The sequence below is a fragment of the Psammomys obesus genome, unplaced genomic scaffold, assembly GCF_907164565.1.
Source record: "Psammomys obesus unplaced genomic scaffold, mPsaObe1.curated_primary_1811, whole genome shotgun sequence".
Classification (NCBI taxonomy): Eukaryota; Metazoa; Chordata; class Mammalia; order Rodentia; family Muridae; genus Psammomys; species Psammomys obesus.
In genome coordinates, this window is record NW_026596155.1 from 4245686 (window position 1) to 4265730 (window position 20045).

At 45.7% G+C, this 20045-nt stretch overlaps 1 protein-coding gene across 2 annotated transcripts in view; it reads left to right on the forward strand.

The window, feature by feature from the left end:
* Tmem150c (transmembrane protein 150C) overlaps nucleotides 1-20045 on the forward strand; it is a 60382-nt gene that overhangs the window by 827 nt on the left and 39510 nt on the right. The gene's annotated exons all lie outside the window — the stretch shown is intronic.

A 20045-nucleotide genomic window follows, 5' to 3' on the forward strand; every position in this document is an offset into this window, starting at 1 on the left:
CCCGGTGACAGGTGTCCCACCGCCGCGGCCGCGCCCCGGGTGGGGTCCCCGGCCGCCGGCCCGCCCCGGGCGCTAACTTGCGGTGCCCTGCGCGCAGCCCCGCGCTCGCCCTTGCCTGGCCACGCGTTCCCGGGGAAGGACCCGGGGAGCTCGGGCTGAGCGTGGGCGGGGGTGCGGGTCGCGGTGCGCGAGGCGTTCCGGTTATCCTTGGGTTATGGAGCGAGCCTTCACGGAGTCCTGTCTCCCCCCACCCCCCATCCCTCGCCATCCACCCCTACCCCCGCGGCACTCGGTTATACCCAAAGCACTTTGCTGGCCTTTTGGTCGCGGTTATTCCGGCCAGGGCTTTCAGGGCTGAGCCAGGGTTGGGGTTGCCAGTGTGAGAGCACAGCCCAGGTGGGACGGAAGCCGGCGCATCTCCCTGGGCGATTCCAGGCTGACCTCCTCCATGCCTGGTCCTGTCAGGAAACCCAAAAACACTGATAGATTAAAAAGCGCTTCTTAGATCTATTCCAGTAACACGGCCGAAAGGGCAATGTCAGTTTCTGTTTCTTCAATTGCTGGCTTGACTCGAAGTCAGATTTTAATAATGCACGACTGTGTGACTCCATTCTGGGCTGCAGTTAATAAAAGGTTCGGCGACTATGAATGTGTCAAGTCCACGGTAGCAGTTAAGAAGTTGCGCTCGAGTGAAGTTTCCCACGTTGGGGATAAACCGTTAGTCGCATCCACGCAGTGGATGCACAGTGAATAATTTTACATGCTCAACTTTAATGTATCAGATGCCTAACTTTTTCTTACACGTGTCCTGGAGAGCGCCATGTTGCCGATATTAATCATAGCTATTCCCCCCCACATTTCTCTTTTTCTCTCTGTGTGTCTGTGTCTGTCTGTCTGCTCTGTCTCTCTGCCTCTTTCTGTCTGTCTCCCTCCCTCCCCACCCGCTGAGACAGTTTCTCTCTATTCTGTAGCTCCAGCTGTCTTGGAACTTACCATGTAGATCAGGCTGGCCTTGAACTCTCAGAGATCCACCCGCCTCTGCCTCTAGGTGCTGGAATTAAAGGTGTGCGCAGCCACCACCCGGCAGCTGCAACCTCCTAATGCACCAGAAGTGTGACATCCATCTCCATGGCCTTCGCATGAGAAGGTTAACCGTTTGCTCTTGCTGTATAAACTACGTCAACGTTTTGTGAGCCTCCCGGGTTGGAAGCTCACAAACTGGACATAGTAAATAAAGGGGCAAAAAGTTCCGCTAGTGGGCAAAAATAAACTGTGTGAAAAGGCATGCTTACTATCATGCGCAGCTAGCTGAGTGAAGTCTGTTTGGCTTATTTGAATTTACATTATAATGTCTTGGTGGCAGTTGCTTAGTGGGAGCTTCTTGTCAACTGCTTTGTGAGGGCGGTGCTTTGCTGTGGAGGCTGTCATTTTTCACAAGCACCCTCATGCTCTCTAGTGCCTTTGTTACTTCTACCTTTGTTACTTTGGACTTCTGTGTTCAGTTGTGCTGCTTTTGACTGCGGTCGAGAGCGAGGCACTTCATCTTGCGGCCAGCACCTCTGTAGTCCGTGGCCGGATGAGCAGGCAATCTGGGAGGGAAGGGCAGCTGGCCCCTGCAGCCTTAGTCGTTTGTGTCGCCGTAGTCTGGCCCTTTGGGACCATTTCAGTGGCCGATTAAGCGAAACAACACTGAGGAGGTAACTCTTCCTGAAAGAATGTGGAGCGCAGGACTCAGGACTCAGGAGGAACGAGGTCCCTGCCAGGCCCAGGTGGCTGTGGTTATCATATCAGTGTGTGTGCTGGGTATGAGTGTGTGTGTGTTGCCATGCATGCGTGTGTGGAGGCCTGAGGCCAACATCGCAGGCCTTTCCTTAATCTCCCTCCGCCTTTATTTTTTGAAATTATTTATTTATTTTTGGGTGCATTGGTGTTTGGCCGGTATGTATGTCTGTGTGAGGGTGACAGATCTTGGCGTTACAGACAGTTCTAAACTGCCATGTGGGTGCTGAGAGTTGAAACCCATGTCCTCTGGAAGAGCAACCAGTGCTCTTAACCGCTGAGCCATCCCTCCAGCCCCTCCACCTTTATTAATTAATTAATTAATTTATTGAGATAGGGTCTCTCACCGAAAATGAAATTCCTTGATTCAGTTAGGCTGTCTGGGCCAGTGAGTTTCAAAAGGCCTACCGGCCCCCCTCCCCACCAGCCGCTGGGGTTGTAGTACCCAACACCATGGCCATCTTCTTTTAAAAATAATTTTTTATTAATTACACGTTAATCACTTTGTATCCCCCCTTTTGACATGGCTACCAGAGAGTCCAAGCTCAGGTCCCAGTGTTTGCACACCAAGCACTTTCTAGGCCTGCGCCCGAAGTGGACATACTTAATACAAAGAGATTTCAGACAGGGCGGTTGAAATGGTAGAAGATGATGAGTTTTTTGGCATTTGCTGCCCCATCCAGCCCCATGTTTTTCTAGTCTCGCCAGCTATAGTAGGTTAGGCAGGGTACGGAGCTCTTCTACCAAGGAAGAAATGAACAGTTTCTCATTTAACCTCTACCTAGAGCCTCTTGTAGCTCAGTACTACCAAGTATAACTTTTTACATTGATGGGACTATTCTGTAAATCTATCTTATATGATAACCATAAGCCACACATGGCTGTTGAAATGTGGCCAGTCTGACTGTGGAACAGATTTTAAATTTATTTCACTTTAATTAACTGAAATTGCCACATAGGGATAGTGGCTACCATATTAGACAGTGCAACTCTGAATTCCCACCACTCATTTCCAATAGGCATACATTTGATGGCAATTATCCCTTAATTGGGAAGAAGGAGAAATCTGCACTGTACTGCTGGGAATTAAGATTTAACTTGAGAATCCTGTTTTATGAAAAAGCGCTTGCATTTATGCTGGATTTCGTTTCTGCTCCAAGGACAGTTGGCTTTTTCAGCTTCTGCCTCTGCCAGTCACAGACGTAAGCATCACCCCAAGCTGTTTGGAATCATGTCTGGGTGGGCACTCACAAAGGAACAAGGCTCGCTCCCGCGCACTTTGCAGATGATTCATTCTCAGAGTCGGCTTCTGCGCTTGGTAAGTTTTCAAGCCAAGGAGGAGAGATTTGGGGAAATGGAGGAAAGACTGTGGTTATGCCTGATTGTTCCTTTCCTCTCGTAAAGTCAGCCCAGAGAAAAGTGGCAACACAGAGGAGTTGAGGGCTGAAGCCTACTTGACAGCCCTTCATGTCTGGTGTCCTCCTCTGGAGCTTCAATCTGGACACCTCTATCCTTGCTTGCTTCACACTGCCCATAGGGTTTATCAAATCCACTTAAAATACCAGCTACTATCATTTTTAGTAAAGTGGGATTTGATTTAGCTTCTGCTGGATGGCTTCCATTTTAAAACGAACTTGCTTTGATTAAAACCATCATTTTGATAGTGGAGAAAGCACGCTTTTTTTAAATTAGATGATTTCACAAGGTATCGCTTCTCACGTTTCTTGAATGAGTGACCCTCACCCTGCCCAGAGCCTAAAAGGCTGTCTATAGGGGAGACCTAAGGGGTTCCAGGTCTCTTGGAGAGACTACCCTTCGGTCAGTTATTGGAAATTGTTGAATATGTCAGGATATATTAGAGTTAGGCTAAAATAACCCTAAGGTATTTGTGCCTTGAAGGTACTAACAGTCTACAAGGGCAGTGTTCCAGTGGCTGTTCCACAGGCAATGGGGTGCTGTTCCACAGGTAATGGGGTGCTTCTATAACTATAGTAAATGTTTCAAATAGTCGCAACACCACACCAAAGCCTCTGAGATGAAGAACCATGTTTATTTAGCTTTAAACTAGAACAACTACTTTGTTGGTGTTTTCACACATCACAGTATTTTTCAAACTGCTTGTCTCAGGTCTTAAAATCAATTTCCAGATGAGGGTCACCATTTTCCTTCTGAAACAGAACCCTAAAGTTGTCTGTGCGCTGTCCTCTGTGAAAGTTTTTGTTTCCTTGATAGATAGTAATGACCAGGTCACAAGGAATTGGGAATCGGGCAGAAGTGGCTTGAGCACTCTTCACTCCATGGCCTAGTTCATCTGTGCAACACGGTTTGTGCCTGTTCATTGTTTGTAGTCGTTGTAGTGGATGGGTGTGTCCTGGTTCAGATACAGAGTCCTGCCCGTGACTCCCATCTCGGGACCCCTTTGAGAAACACTGATTGAAGACCTGTGTAGTTGCTAGCAATCACCTATACCTTAGCGATTACTCTTTGCCGAGGGCCCCTTGTGAGCTCTGGTTTTCCTTTGATGGAGGAGTCCTGTTTTCCCACAGTATCTCCATCTCATTTGTTGGTGAAGGCAGTGAGTTTGGAGACAGACCATATGTCCAGTCACCCTACTCCCCATATGTGATCGTGTCACATACATACGTGGACACTGCCGACTTGTGACACTCAGACAGTATGCACCATTGCGCGTGTGCAGATGTGAGCCAGCAGCAGTGATTTTTCTGCATGAGCTACAGCCTGGCGGCAAGAGGCGGGTCACCATAGCTCAAGGCTATGGTAGCCTTGAGAGGCCTGGCAGCCGGTGGTCTCTGAGCTTAGTGCCCTTCCTGAGGTGAGGCTGCCCGTGCCTGAAGAGTCTGAGCATCCTGGAGGCTGACTGCAAGTTACAGCTCCAGACGTGTTTTCTTCCCCGCCAGCACGCCCTAACTTCTGCATTCTGGTTTGCAGCAGGCAAACAATGAGTACTCAGAGCAAACAGGTCCATCCGAGGCCCATGCTGGGTACAGTCACCCACGTTTTCTTTTCAGAGTCACTCCTTACCTCTGAATGCCTCTGCCCATTTCCTAACATAGCAGATGGGAAGCAAGTGGGAGGATAGCCCAGGGGTAAGCTTACCTCCTGTTGGCCCCGGGTTTGACCCCAGCACCACAGCTCAAAGTACAGCTCGATATAAATATGCACGAAAATGAAAGTCAGTGTCTGAGGGGGGTCTTAACATTGAGCCTGGAAGTCCTTTTTCTCCTACTGTCATCTAGAAGCAGATTCCGGTTTTCCAAGAGACCAGTGATCGCTTATACAGAGACCCCGCCGCGTAGAATTAGGAGAGGCTGAAGCCTGCCACCGTCATGCCGTTTCCTTCTGTTAAAAGTCCGGACTTCGTTCAAGGCTCCAAATTTCTCTGTCTCTGTGGACAGTGATCTAGACTCTGCCTGTAGAATAGAAAGAGGCTTGAAGAATTGTCTTTAAACACACACACACTGAAGCCGTGTAGACAATGCCTAAAGTGTAATCATGCTTAACTGTGGCAATTGAGGAAATTAGCCTCTAGTTGGAATGGTGTTGTCTTACTCTGAAGTGTTCGTTATGAACGACCATGATGATCAACTGGCTAAACCTAAGTGTCTCCAAACAGAGCTTAGGAATATAGCCTGCTTTCCATCAGACGTGCAGGAGACTGCGCCATCTCCATAACCCCTTATTAAATATTTTTTTTTTAAATTGTGTGTTTTTCAGACAGTCTCATGTAGCCCAGGCTGGCTTTGAACATATTATGTACATTATTATTATTCTCTCATAGTCACATCCTGACCTGTTTCCCCTCGCTCCACTCCTCCCAGTTGCCCCTCACCCACTTCCATTTCCCCCAGATCCACTCTTCTTCCATTTCCCTTAAATTCTTCATATATTAATACCAAAAGACAACCCAGAATTCCAGATCCTCTTCCCATATGCTGAGATTACAGGCACATGACAAAATTAAACATTTTAATTAGATTTATTCTGTTTTGTTTTTCATGTTTGTGATGGCTTGGCTGACAAAGAAATGTTTTAAATGGCATTAATTGGACATTTTAAAACATAAGTTAAAATTGGCTGCCTGTAGCTAAAGTGGGTGTTACGCTCTGGAGAGCTGTACTAGTCAGTATGAGTCTTTCAAACTGTTTTTCTCCTGTCAATTCATGAGGGAACAGACTAGTTAAGAAATGGTGGGTGATTTTGGGCTGGAGAGATGACTCGGTGGTTTAGAGCACTTGTTGTACCTGGTGTATACCCGGGCAAAACGCTCACACACGTGAAATAAACAAGTAAAATGGTGATACCGCTGTTAAACAACATAAGTGGAAGTGTTCGTTTTAGGTGAACCTAGGCGTGTTTGTTTATTAAAATGTGACTCCATCTGCTCATGTAGCTCTCTTAGCGTTCCTAGGAGAAGCTTATCTTAGAAACATATGACCCCAGTTTCCCCAAGAGTAAGCAGCTTATACAGAAATGTGAAGGCACAGCAGGAGTGGGATGGTAAGGCAGGGAAACAAGTTCTCTTCTTTTATGACACCACGTTCCCACACGCCCTACCCTTCAAAAGTGTAACGTTTTACCGTTCTTGTCAGTGACAGCACAGTGTCTGCGAGGATCGTATTTATATCCCCGTAACCTTAGCAGCTAATGCAATTGGTCTTTTAAAAAGATGATTATCTTCCCTATGACATTTTGATTGGTATTTCTCCCTTTTAATTTCGGCTTCTGTGTGGCATAAAAATTGATTCACGTGGAGAGGAGCGGGTTGCCACTTCATACCATAATCTTGATTGTATATCTAGGCATGTGGAACTGACGGGGAATTTCTCCGCCAACTGAACTGCAGAGCAGTCACAGCTGTGATACAAGGGGTCAAGTTGTCATTCTTTTTTTTTTTTTTTTTTTAAGATCAAGCCACTTGACCACATCAGTGTCTGCTTGCAAATCCAGACAGTTCAGAAATGTGACTTCTTACTAGCTCTAGCGATGCTTGTAGCACACTCCCTGGGTCAGTGAGGATAACTATTTGTGGGAGGATGTGGGGTGTATGATTGTATATTCGTGCAAGCATGTGGAGCCCAGAGGTCAATGTCAGCCATCTTCTTCAATTGTCCTTCAGTTTGGTTTTTGAAGCAAGGTCTCTCACCGAACCCAAAATTCACCCTTAGATTAGTCCAGCTAGACTGCAGGCTGCAGGAATCCTCCCACCTCTCCTCTTCAAGCCCTGGAGCTACAGATGGAAAAGCCTGCCTGGCTTTTCCATGGGCGCAGAGGATCTGAACTCGGGTCCTCAGCTTCCACAAAAGGTGCTGTACTGATCAAGCTGTCAGCCTGTCCCTCAGGATACCTCCTTCCCTCCCTAGCACTTCCCTCTTATTAATAGCACAGCTCTTAAATATTTTTTTCCACATGGAAAACTAAAGAGAATTGTTGTAGATGGTGATGGTTTCCTGGTAGGGTGTCCAAAGGATAGACAAAGCCTTTGGAAGTCACACAATTTATGCCTTGGAGTCTTGGCACAAGAGCAGTCACCACGGAATGGGGAGGTGTCTCACGCTTTCAGACCATGGCTGTTTTACACGAATTCTTGACATACTGTTGATCCAGGCTGTCTTAGCATGATTCCCACTTCCGCCTCAGTCTCTGCTTGCATGATTCCCTTCTCCTCCCAATTAAATCATTGTCTCTGAGTTTGAAAGTTATATTCTGCAATTTAGTTTTATCTTAGGGCATTTGACTATCTAACGGCAGAGGCCAGAAAAATGCTATAAAGTTTTACTAGACATAACCACACTTCTGCTCCTGTGTTGCCTGGCCTGCTTGTATACCTTAGAAGCAAAGAGTTGGATAGCGGGCTCAGTGAATATTTGGCCCCCAGAGCTAACGGTATCTAGTGTCAGGCCTGTTGTGGGCCGGATTTTTAATTTTGATTAAATTTTGCCAGCTGTACACGGCTTTAGATTTAGTTGGCATGCGACTTGCCTTCTTGTGCTGTCTGAGGTGCAGCATCCTTCCGTTCACTGCCCATGACTGATAAAGTTCTTAAAGAACTGCTACCTTGGACAGCGCCACCCCCATGAAGCTGGGCAGGCGACCCAGGAGCCCAGGTTCCTAGCCTGGCTGCATAGTAAAATCATCTGAGGAGAATGATCAAGTTCACCCTCAAACAGTTAAGTCAGAACCTCGCAGGGGTGGGGGGGGGAGGTTACGGACACCATGCTTTCAAGTTTGGCTAGTTAGGCAGAACCAGAGGCAGTCAAGCAGTCTGTGTGCCATTGTTCCCTCAGGGCACACACCGCAGAGTGTGCCTATGGCCAGTGGCCGGAAATGAACACATGAAGGCCAGTGGAGCCCATCTTACCTTATTCAGAAAGACAAGTCCATGGTGTTAAGAGTCCAGGCCATTTTCTCCATCAAGTGGCCATAGCAACAAAGGATCACTTACCCTATAGTGTCGAAGTGCCAGTTTGCTCAAGTGAGGAAGAACTGTAGGAGCTAGAGGGTTCGAGGACACCAGGAGAACACAGCTCACAGACTCAACTAAGCAGGGTTCATAGGGGTGCAGAGAGTCTGAAGCAGCAACCATGGAGTCTGCACGGGGCTGTGCTAGGTCCTCTGCATATATGTTGTGGTCGTTTAGCATGGAGTGTTTGTGGGACTCCTAACAGTAGGAATGGGAGTGTCTGACTGTTTTGTCTGCTCTTGGAACCCTCTTCCTTCTATGGGTTTTCTCATGTAGCCCTGAGGTGAGGGTTTGTGCCTAGTCTTGCTGCATCTTGTTATGCTGTATTTGGTTGATATCTCTGGGAGGCCTGATTTTTTTTTCTGAAGGGAAACGGAGCAGCAGCGGATCTGAGGGAGAGAAGAAGTGAAGGATAGGGGGATGAGGGGAGTGGAAGGATGGGACACTGTTATTGGGATGTAGGAGAGAAGAATAAGTGGGGTAAAAAGAAAATGGCTTCTATAATTAAAAAAAAGATTCATGATTAAAGCTTAAAAAGAGAGAGAGAGAGAGAAAGTTGGTATAAAGTTAACCAACAATTGATCCTTTGTCACCTTTGACACAAGCTGCTGGAGTCATTTGAGAAAAGGGACTCTCAGTTGAGAAAAATCACTTCCTAAGACTGGCCTATAGACAGGTGTGTGACCGATGGGACGGTGTCAATAAAGAAGAAGAGAGGTACACGGCCACACAAGAGTCAGGGACGTCAGGAGCAGAGAGGCACTGGCTCTGCAGCAGACTAAGGAGAGCCCATCTTAGACCAGGTAGATCTCTGCAGTGGAATACTCTATTGCCATTGAAATGCTGGTACAAGTATATGTACTTCAAGTGAAGTGCGGTGCCCTTCTCTCTCTCTCTCTCTCTCTCTCTCTCTCTCTCTCTCTCTCTCTCCTCCCTCTCTCCCCCCCCGCCCCTGCTTAGCACCATGGCTGTAGAGTGCGCACATCTCACTCAGCTTGTCTGCTCATAGGTGGTGCGCTCACTTAGCATGATCTCCCAACTGTAACCGTCTTAGGGTCCTGTGGTTTAGCCATGCTGCCTCATGTGAGGGCCGCCACCTCTGTAAAACTGAGGAATGCTGCACTGAGTAAATACGTCGCATTTAAAATGAAGTTACTCCGGCTTTGAAGAAAAGGAATGCCCATTAGAGTGTGCGGGTGTGTCACACACTTCGTCCCCCTCAGCTCTCAGAATGGGCTTTTTAAAGAGTAGTACAGAGCAAACGATGTCGGTGCTGTTGCTGTGTGTCTGTCTGTACTTTTAAATACATGAGACTCCGCCCATTCCAGTGCACATACGTTTCTTCACTATCATCTCATAGCTGCACTGTAAGGTGAGCAGCCAGAACACGGAAAGCATTTAAGTGTCTTGTGGGAATTATGTGAATGTAGACAGAGTGATTTGTGGTCTACTGCAGGCTCTTTGCTGATTTGGTCTGGTTTGTGCCTGTCGTTTTGCCTTTCTTTGCTAATTTAAGCATCTCTCAAATACTAAGATTTTATTAAATTTAAGACATAATGAAATATAATTTTGCAGCTATAGTGTGCTGAGCATGTCTCCTTAAGTCTTTTCTCCCTTCTCCTCCTCTGTCCTCCTATTCTTTCCTAGTGGGTAACAAATCCGTGAGTAGACTATATTAGGCACTGTGTGGACGTGTGGGAGAAGGAAATATCCCCTCCTCTAAGAAAGTGTAGCTCAGCAGACAGCTGTGGGGCCCCTGTGAGCTAATGGTAGTACGACTTTGACTCAGATGAGGGTTAACTGTGCGGGCAAACTTTGTACGGAGAACTAGAAGTTTGTCACTCGTACCTATTAAGTTCCTAGTGTGCGCCAACACTGAGCTTGCTAAATGGCGTGACTGCGCACACGTGCAAATATTTGAGGTAGGTTCATCAATCTACTCTTCAAAAGTAAATGAATTGGAGTGTGCCATGATGACATCAGCCGCCTAACCTCAGACAGCTAGAATGTAAGGCACCCTGTCTGCTATCGTGGAAGACTAAGTTCAAGGTGTTTATTGTTCATCACGGTGATTTGCATCGACGGTGATATCACATATTTTTAAAATTGCTACAAGATGAACTTTAAGTGTTCTCACCAGAAACAAGAGCGAGTGAAGCTCCATACGTTAACCGGCTTCACTTCGCCCCTCCTAAGTGTGTTCTCACGTTAAAACATCAAGAAAAAGTAAATACGTACAGCTTCTACTTGGCAGACAAGAAAACAACTTACCTTTATGTCAAGAGAAAAATATAATTTAATGGGCTGGGGACATGGCTCAGTGGTCAAAGGCCACCAAGCCTGATGATCTGAGAGGACCAACTCCCAAAAGTTGTCCTCTGATCTCCACGTGCACGCACACACACACACTTAGATAAATGAGTGTAAGATATGTATGCGGTATAATGTTAAATTAGAAGGCTTTACTGGTGTTTCCTTAAATGACTATAACACTGTACAAAGGCTTGTCTTTCCCCATAGGAAGTGAGCTGAGCTGAAGAGAATAAGGAACAAACACAATCATGGTAACAATAGTGTGTGAAAGGAAGCCTCCTTAGTGATGAAATGCTAATTAAGATAACAGGTGGGGACATTGCAGGGCTTAGTTTTGAATCTCCTAATAGAACTAACTTTCAAGATTATTAAGTAGGTTTAAAAGATTTTAAAAGTGGCTTAGTTGGAAATTTCCTGTGTAGGGTTGTCTTAAAACAGGTACTCCAGATCACTGATAGAGGTAACATCAATTCCAAATTAATCTCCCGAGGTTTTTTTCTCTTCATTGATTTTCTGAGCCTCACTGTCTGTAGAGTCATGTCTCGTCTATTCCTACAGTAGATAGGCCCAGATATTTAAAGGGGGTTGTGGTTATTACACATTTATATTATTTCTTTTTTTTCTGTATGATTCTTAGACGCTTGCATCTCTGTGCTTTCTCTAACCCTTTATGTGAATGCTCATTAACTTCTGTAATATTTTAGTTCATTCTCTAGACTCACTTTTTTTTCTAACACTCCTATTTCCCTATGTCTTTATTTCTATCTCTTTCTTGAACAATGTTAGTTCACACAACAGTATTAATTCACTCTAGCTGCTTATGGAGAAAGCTCCCTTCTTATACCAAAGAATAATATTGGCAGATAGAGAGAGGGTGGAGGGAGATCATAGGATCCATCTGCTCGTAGCTTTCCTAGATAATTTTTCAGGGGTGAACAGTTTTATTAAACATCTATCCACATCCGTGGACCTCATCTTTGACTCCTGAATGCGTTATGTCGATGAAATCTTTTATGTTTCTCACAATAAACTCTTTCAGGTCAGGAGGCTGATTTTGAGACTCAGTCTGGCTATGTTGCCAGGCTGGCCTTGAACTTCTGAGCCCTGGCCATCCTCCCGCCTTGCCCTTCTGAATATGTAGGACAAGAGGCGTGCATATTTTAGTGCTTGTTGACGTCATGTGTTGTATCCGGTTTGGAATTTCCCCCATGTTGGTCTCACAAGAGCAGTAAACATGTCTATTACATGCAATTGCCCTTGGGAATCACATGTACCCGTACTTTCATGTCCTGAATTTTCTGTCTGGATGCTATAAGAATCTTCAGATGGTTTATTCTTCAAGACATAGTTAATGGTTGCAAAATATACCATGGGTTCCTTATAACTTAATCATTACAGTTTTAAAACATATACATTACATTTTCACTTATTTATTGTGTGGGATGGAAGATGTGAGGACAATTTGCAGAAGGATTGAACAGGGCTCATCAGCTTTGGCAGAAAACACCTTTACTTGCTGAGCCATCTTTTCAACCCTTTAAACCCTGTATTTTTGTTGCTTCAAGGTTTTGCTGTTCAGCGTCACCATGAATGCAGGTGTGAGTACGTGTATGTATAAACTTTTGTTCCTACCTCTTGTCATTTCCGTCATGTGTGTTTCCGAGACCTCAGTGAATGGCCACAAACATGGTGGCTTAAGACAGCAGGAGCAAAACAGAAGAAAACAAAAATCAGCATGGGCTCATTCTCTCATAGCTCTGGACACCAGAAATCAAAATTAAGTTGCTGGCCCTTCAAAGGCTCCTGCTCCCTCTTGCCTCTGCTAGCTTCCGGCCTCTGTGGTGCATGGCACCGTCACAGCTGTCTGTGGTTGTTGTCTTTGTGTCTGCATCCTCCCATCCCTTCACAAGGATGCCAGCCACACACTGTGAATCTGCGATGACTTGGAGATTGTCAGCACCCGCCTCTGCAAAGGCCCTGTTTTCAAGTAGTTGCATTCACAGGAAACTGGGATCAAGACTGGGACATAACTTTTTGATGGTGGCCAGATTCAGCGCTACTATAAATTTGTGTTAGGGGACCGATTTCTTAAGTCTCTTGATTCCATTTGCCACTTGTTTTCCAAAGGCTACACTGAGGCCTGTCTCCTTTGTCTTCAGTGGTATAGATTACCCCCATTTGCCTACACTCTTCCTTGCATTAAGTATCTATTTTTAGATCTTTACCTCTTGGACAGACGTGGCTGGGGAGGAGAAAGCTTTGCTGAGTTCAGCAGAGATTCCTGTACACAGCTCCAGACATTTGTTTCTCTCCCCGGAATCTCTGTTTGTCGTTACATAGAAACACCCTCATCCTTTCTCATGCTGTCTATAAAAATTCTCACAGAGTATCACTTACTTTTTAATTTTCCCAAAACTATCAGTGTTCATTTGTGATTTCTTCCTATATTTTAAATTTAAGGAAATACTTTCTAGGGGCTGGAGAGATGGCTCAGGGGTTAAGGGTACTTGCTGCTCCTGCTCAGAACCCGGGTTTGGTTCCCCGAACCCACGGTGACCAACGACCATCTGAAACTCCAGTTCCAAGGACTCCCAGAGCCTCGCTGGCTTCCGCTGACCTCCGTGAGCACTGTGCTCACAGGCAGAGCATGCATACCTACAGGGAAAACACCCATGCACATAAAAAGAAAATAAATACACCAGGATCTGAGTGAACAGTTATCTTTCTCATTTTAAAATTTCTTTTCCCAGCACATATATTGAATGATTGCTATATTCTTTGATTCCTTAAAAAACAAAACAAAACAAAAAACCCTTGTTTTCAGCTACTGGTAATTTTTATCTCCCCTGCCTCAGGAGCTGTAGCAGTATCAGTAAGTATTTCTGTTGATACAGCTGGAGGGGAATACTGTCAGGATTCAACAGGTAGAGCTGGTGGCGCGGCGGAAAACCTCACCATTCACAGCCCAGTCCCTCCACAACCAGGAGTTAGCAGCACAAGAGCTCAGCAGCGGCTGTACTGAGAAACCCTCTTCTAAACGTTGCTGTAGGCTTGTGGGTCGTCTGCGCTTGAGAAGCGACCCAGGTCCGGGTCGGTGGCTGCGTTTCCTTACGTTGACCTGGAAACGCTTACAGATACCATCTCAGACCTTTTCATCCCGGGGGTCTCCCAGCTTGGGCTTGTGAGGCCTCTGCTCACTGTGGCTTGCATCTTCCTCCTGAGAGGTACGCGTGGCCACACACCTAAACTGCTTCTATGCCCTGCGGCTTCAGACCATTCACAGCAAACTCTCCCAATCTGTTGGGCAGAGATGCAGCAGTTTCCTGTGAGGGTGTAACGGACACAAAGCATTTTACTCCTGCAGCTGAAGAGAGGAGTTTGTCTCAGGGCTGTTTTCCGCTCTGTTGATTTGTTGGTTTGTGTGCAGGACAACGTTACTTTTATTGCTGACGTTTATGGTACACTTTATATTTTTTATATTTAACGTGTGGGGGGCCGCTCCCTTTGTGGGCTTTTATGAAACCTGAGTGGGGGAAGTTATGCTAGCTTAAGCCGCATGTGTGCTAGCATCACACAGTAGGTGTGTTGTATGTCAAAGCGTGTGTGTGTGTGTGTGTGTGTGTGTGTGTGTGTGTGTGTGTGTGTCCCATCCACACACACCTTTATTTTCAGGGTTTGATGGTTTTTCACCTCCTCCTTCCGGTTTTGTTTGGACAAAGCATTGCTATGTAGCCCAGGCTAGCTTCTAACTAACGTGTTCCAGCCTCAGCCACCCCACTGCAGTGATTATAGGGTATACTGTCACCCCTGGCCCGAGACATGCTTGGTTCCCTCCCTTCTCATTATGTACGTTGGGATGGGGCCCAGGGAACTGCACTGTGAGACTCGCTCTGTGACCGGAAGCAGCACTCCCCGTGTGTCGGACCTGAGCAGCTCTTCACTGCCTCTCCTTTTGTGTGGATTGTCTCTGCGTTTCAGCAAAGTTTGTCCTCCACGTTGTACATACATCTTGCACGTGGTAGGTGGATTTTTTTTTCTTCTATTACATCTTCTAACTGCTAGTATTGATATACAGGAAAGCTATTGACTTTTGAGTGTTTGTTCTGTATCCCACCGATTTGCCCAGCTCTCTTGTCCTATTGAATAGCGTTTTAGTTAAAGCTTCTGCAGGTGCGAGATGAAGGCGCAGTTGACGGAAGTTGCTCTGCCCTGGGGTTGACATGGGTCTGGGGCATAGACTCAGATTAGGATCATTTGATTCAGCCTGAGTCAGCTCTGAGTGGCTCAGGGCAGCTTGGAGCTTGAGGTGTGTCTAGCGTGGGAATAGCAGCTGACAGCACTCACTGCTGTCAGTTTCCCTTCGAGCCCTGTGGCCGCTGTACAGCCCCTGTATCGGCGCGTCTTCAGCTGTGCCGTTGGTGCATCTTTTTCGCTTACCGAGAGACCAGCAGTAGCCGCAGACACCAACAGAAGGGGAAGAGATCTTTCTGGAACCCTGAAAATATCCACCAGCCCTAAGGACAGACAGTAATAATTGACATTTTTCACTGAGTTTTTAACAATCGTGTGTGTGTGTGTGTGTGTGTGTGTGTGTGTGTGTGTGTGTGTGTGTAGGCCAGAGGAAGATGCCGGATGTCATCCGCTATCACTTTCTACCTATTCCTTTGAGACAGGATCTTTCATTGAATCTGGAGCCCATCTGTGTGTGCCCCTCCCCCAGGCTCTGCCAGCAGCTAATAAGCCCAGCAGCCCCCACTCCACCCCACTCGCATGCTAAGGCTGCAGGTTTGTCGTGCTGAGCTGGGGCTCAGAGCACGCTCTCTGACCCTCTGCGCCATCTCCACAGCCTTCTTCGAGCTAGTGAAACTAATCTTCGTAAGTATAGGAAATGACGGTTCCCTTTATTACACGTTCTTCCATGCATATCACTGTATTTTGCTCATATTCACCCCATAACTCTTCCTTATCCCCCCCCCGCTGGTTCTCTGTCTCCTTAACGAGTGCCCTCCCTCTCCCCACTCTGCTTCCATATCAGTGAGGAATTGATGCTCTTTAGCTAAGGCAGTTTCCAGGGGTCTGTTTTCATAACATGAAAGTTTCATGACATTGCCAAGGACATGGAACAGTTAATACAGTGTTTGTCTACCATGCATGAAGACCTGGGTTCAGCCCCAAGCACAGCGTAAACCTGGCATGGTGGGGCATATCTGTAATCCCAGTACATGGGAGATGGAAACATAACAAGAGTCAGGAGTTCAAGATCATCCTTGAATACAAGGCAAGTCTGAGGCCTGCCTGAGGTATATGAGGCCTTATCAAGAGGGAGAAGGGGAAGAAAAGGAGGAGGAAAAAGAGAAAGGGGAAGAGAAGAGGAGAGGAGAGGCGGGGAGAGGTTGAAAACAGGAATAATTTAAGAATATCCACAGCCATGACTGGCCCAAGTTCTTTGTAAAAATATCTCACAGATGCTAACTATCCTTTCAAGATCCACAGCTCAGTGATTACCTAACATGGGGGAGGCCTAAGTAATAGATAGATAGATAGATAGATAGATAGATAGATAGATAGATAGATAGATTAAAGGCACTGACAGTGCACCTGAAAATGCAGAGCCATTGACTAGTGAGGATTTTATTTAAGGCTGGTGTTCTGGCTCTAGCTACCCTTTTTCATTCAAGATCATAGTTGCCTGGCAATGCCTACAGCAATGCACATTTTGGTTCAAGAGCAGCCAAAAAAATTCAGTTGATAAAACAATTCAAACAGAAAGGGTTTGTGCCTATTGCCTTAGACAAATAACCTTGGTTTTGACCCAACGTGCAGTCCTCAGTGTAACTGCTCAGATTCTGGTGTGGCTAGACCCAAAAGCGCTCAGAGAGCTATAGCCAGAAACTGATGGTGCTGTAGCAGCAATTGAGACAATGGCTGTTGGTACAGAGACAGCCCGCAGACTTGGGAGTGTGGGAGGAGAGCTATTTCCTTCAACTTCTTACCTACTTAGTGTACTGGTAGCTATGTACACTTTCAGCGTGTGCTGGGCAATCAAGTGCCAAATTTCTAAGGCAGGCATCCAGAAAATGGACTATATTCCTTCCTTTTTTTTTTTCTTTCCGTAATAAAATTTGGAAAGTAACCACGGGAGGGGAAATATAAAACTGCATCAGTTTAAAACTATGAGCGTTCCCTTTATTTTTATTTGGGAATAAGATGGGTCTATATAGTTTTCCGTTTTCAGAAGTTTGCTTATTGATTTTTGGCATCAGAAGTAATCCATCTTCAAAAAATAATTTGGGTAGCTTACCATATTTTTCCATATTCTAGCAGTTTTTCACATTAAAAATGAGCTCTTCCATAAAGTTTGTTAAGGAATAATTTTCAAAAAAAAAAAAAAGATAACTTTTCCTGTGGATATGGAAATGCATACCAGTTAAGGATGCCAAACTCACTAACCCCTGCAAGAACCAGGGATGTTGGAGCCAGGCGAGCAAGGACACCGTAGAGCAACTCAACATGTGGGTCTCGACCCCAACAGGGCTCACATGTCAGATAGGCTGCACACAAGATATCTACATTGCAATTGGTAACAGTAGAAAAATTACAGTTATGAAGTAGCAGCATAAATAATCTCACCCCAGCCTCAGATGAGCACTGCAGCCTCGTCCGATGCCTCCCTGTCTCCCTCACTTACCCTAACTTCTATCCCTCCATCAGGAGAGATGGCCTTGCCTTACCTTAGCAGGGAAATGGAGAGTAGGCATTTGTGGCATTTGATTCCTCCCTCTTCCGGCTGATTAACTCTCCGCTGTGTTCTTCAGCATCTTAAGCTGTTGTATAGTTCCTCGGTTTCCCAACTTTGAGCCTCCCATCGCTTTCCCAATGGCCATACAGTATGATCAAATCCTGTATGTTTTGAAGAACAAATTCTTTTAATATTAATTTAGACCTCCATTCCCTTTATCTGTCTTTTTTGCCTTTTTAAAATAATGTTCTGGGTTGGGTTTTGTGGAAATAATCTGATTTTTTTTAAAAATAAATCTCATATAGACCAGGCTAGCCTTGCAACTTGACATGTATACAGCCAAGGTTAACCATGAATTCTTGATCCTCCTCCTTCTACTTCATACCTGGCTAATAATTTTTGCTTTAAACATTTTAAAATTCTATTGTGTGTTTGTGTGTATGTTCATGCACATGGATCCCAAGGATTGAACTCAGATCATCAGACTTGGCATCAAATACTTTTACCAATGAACCATCTTGCCAGCCCCAATAATAATATTTTTAATGGGCCTATATTCATTGTATGCGGTGCTGGGTTTGATAGGGACATTTCATGCAAGTATATAATGTGCTTTGAGCATATTTCCCAGTGCCTCCCTCTGTATTCCCATGCCCTCCAATCCCTTAAGTCCTCATTGCCCCCATGGACAGTTTTACTTCTTCCCTGTGAAGTTATGTGTCTTGCCTTTTATTCACACCAGGCCCTTCCGGGAGGCAGGTCACATTTGCGTTATCTTTTTCTCAGTTCTTTTTTTCCAAGCCTCACTGCAGCGGATTGAGCCTCTGAAGTCCCATGGAAACTGTTTGGAATGCCTGCTACCTCATTCCAACCCTTATTTAGTGTGGTTATGGCTCTGAATGTGGGCACCTGCCAGTAGTATCAACGTTAACCGGGAACTTGAAATACAGACTCTTAGCCTGCCAAGTCCACTGTACTAGAACCTCAGGGCCAGGGCTGGGGCCAAGTAGCCCCTGCAACTGATTGTGTACCACCTGAAGCTTTCAAACCGCTGTCCTCAGGTAATCCATACATTCTCCATGGTGCAGCATCGGTGGTACCATCTGTTCTCCATGGTGCAGCATCAGTACCCTAGCTGTCTGCAGAGCTCTTATTGACTCTTCCAGAGAAAATTGATGACTTCCTCCTCCTTGTCCCCTTGGCATTTCATTCATGCCAATTATGCAGTACTTATTCTATTATTGCTAGGTCTGTAAGGGTCTTCCTTCCCTTCAGATCATGTAATCTAATGTTGTTATTGATCATCCTATTTCCAGAACCAGACATGTGCCTGGAACCAATCAGACAAATATCACACCATCACGGATTGTCGTTCTGTTTCCTGCACCCGGGATCCCTTTTCATTTTCCCCCGAATTCTTCTTCCTTCTTTTCCTGAAGCTGCCTTCTGAGTATGAATAATCAAACATCTTGTCATTCAAAGGGAAAACTTTCAGAGGGTTCAAGCTTTTAACCCTCTTGTCTGTCTGTATCAGTCAGGTTCAAAGAAAGAAGCAGATCACAGAAGAGTCTATGTACTCACATGTGATAGCCTACATGCATCAGAACCTACACAGTCATAGTCATGCTTGCACTCACATGTGATAGTCTACAGGCATTAGAACCTACACAGTCATAGAGATGCTGCACTCACATGTAATAGGATACAGGGATCAGAAGCTAAATAGTCATAGAGATGTTTGAACTATTTGTGTAAGTCTGTTGTCTTTCCTTCTGAGGCGGGGGCTGGACACCCGACCCTTGGGAAGGGAAAGATGGATGTAAAGACATGTGAGGATAGTAAAGGAGAACCACATTCCATAAGCACATGCCAGGGCTCATGCGTGCGAGCAGACCCTCAGGATTCCAGAACTGGGTTGGTCCCTCCTGCCTTTAACCTTGTCACTGTGAGAGCCCAGCTAGTGAGAACAGGGTCCCATTCAATTCAAAGATAAGCACATTTCTGGCCTAACTCTTAGAGAAGCTGCAAAAGGTCCAGAGAAAGGGGACCAGTTGCAGATCAAGCAGCTGTCCTGTGTCAAAGGAGGGACGCCAGCAGCCAAATGATGATGTGTTAGCCACAAAAACATGCCCGGCATTCCAAGCATAAAAGACAAGTGCTCTGGATATTGAAATCATCTCTCGGTGTATGTTTAATGTCCTTCCATTGGGTTGCTAATTCGATTTGTCCTCCAGAGCATTCATGCATCTATCTTCCACTTTTACTCAGAAATCCTGCAGAAGGGATTTCCGAGGAGCCTAATTCAGATGAACCTAGCCAGACGGGCCTGAGCCCACCACACCAGCCGCGTGTCTGATTCTGAAATACCACAAGACCAGAGGCTGAAGCAAAAGATCAGAGATAGGAGTGATTTTTTTTTTTCTTTTGCAAAAGCAATTCCAGCAAGACGGGGGATGGGCGAGTAATGAGAGAAACCTTCGAAGCTTAGCTTGCCGTAAAATTGGTCCTGGGACAGATGAGTGAGAATTACAGGGCAAAGACTTCCCCGGGAGCCAAAAGCTGTTTCTCCACAGAAGACTTTTGGTGATGAGTAAGACGAAATTGTGCTCAGTATATTGTCTTGCCGGTAGGCTGCATTTTGGAAAGATTATCAGTAAGAGATGAAAGGGAAACATCTCAGTTTAATTAATTAGCACCTCGTCTGGGCAATAGAGTTAACTGAGAGGTTCTGGC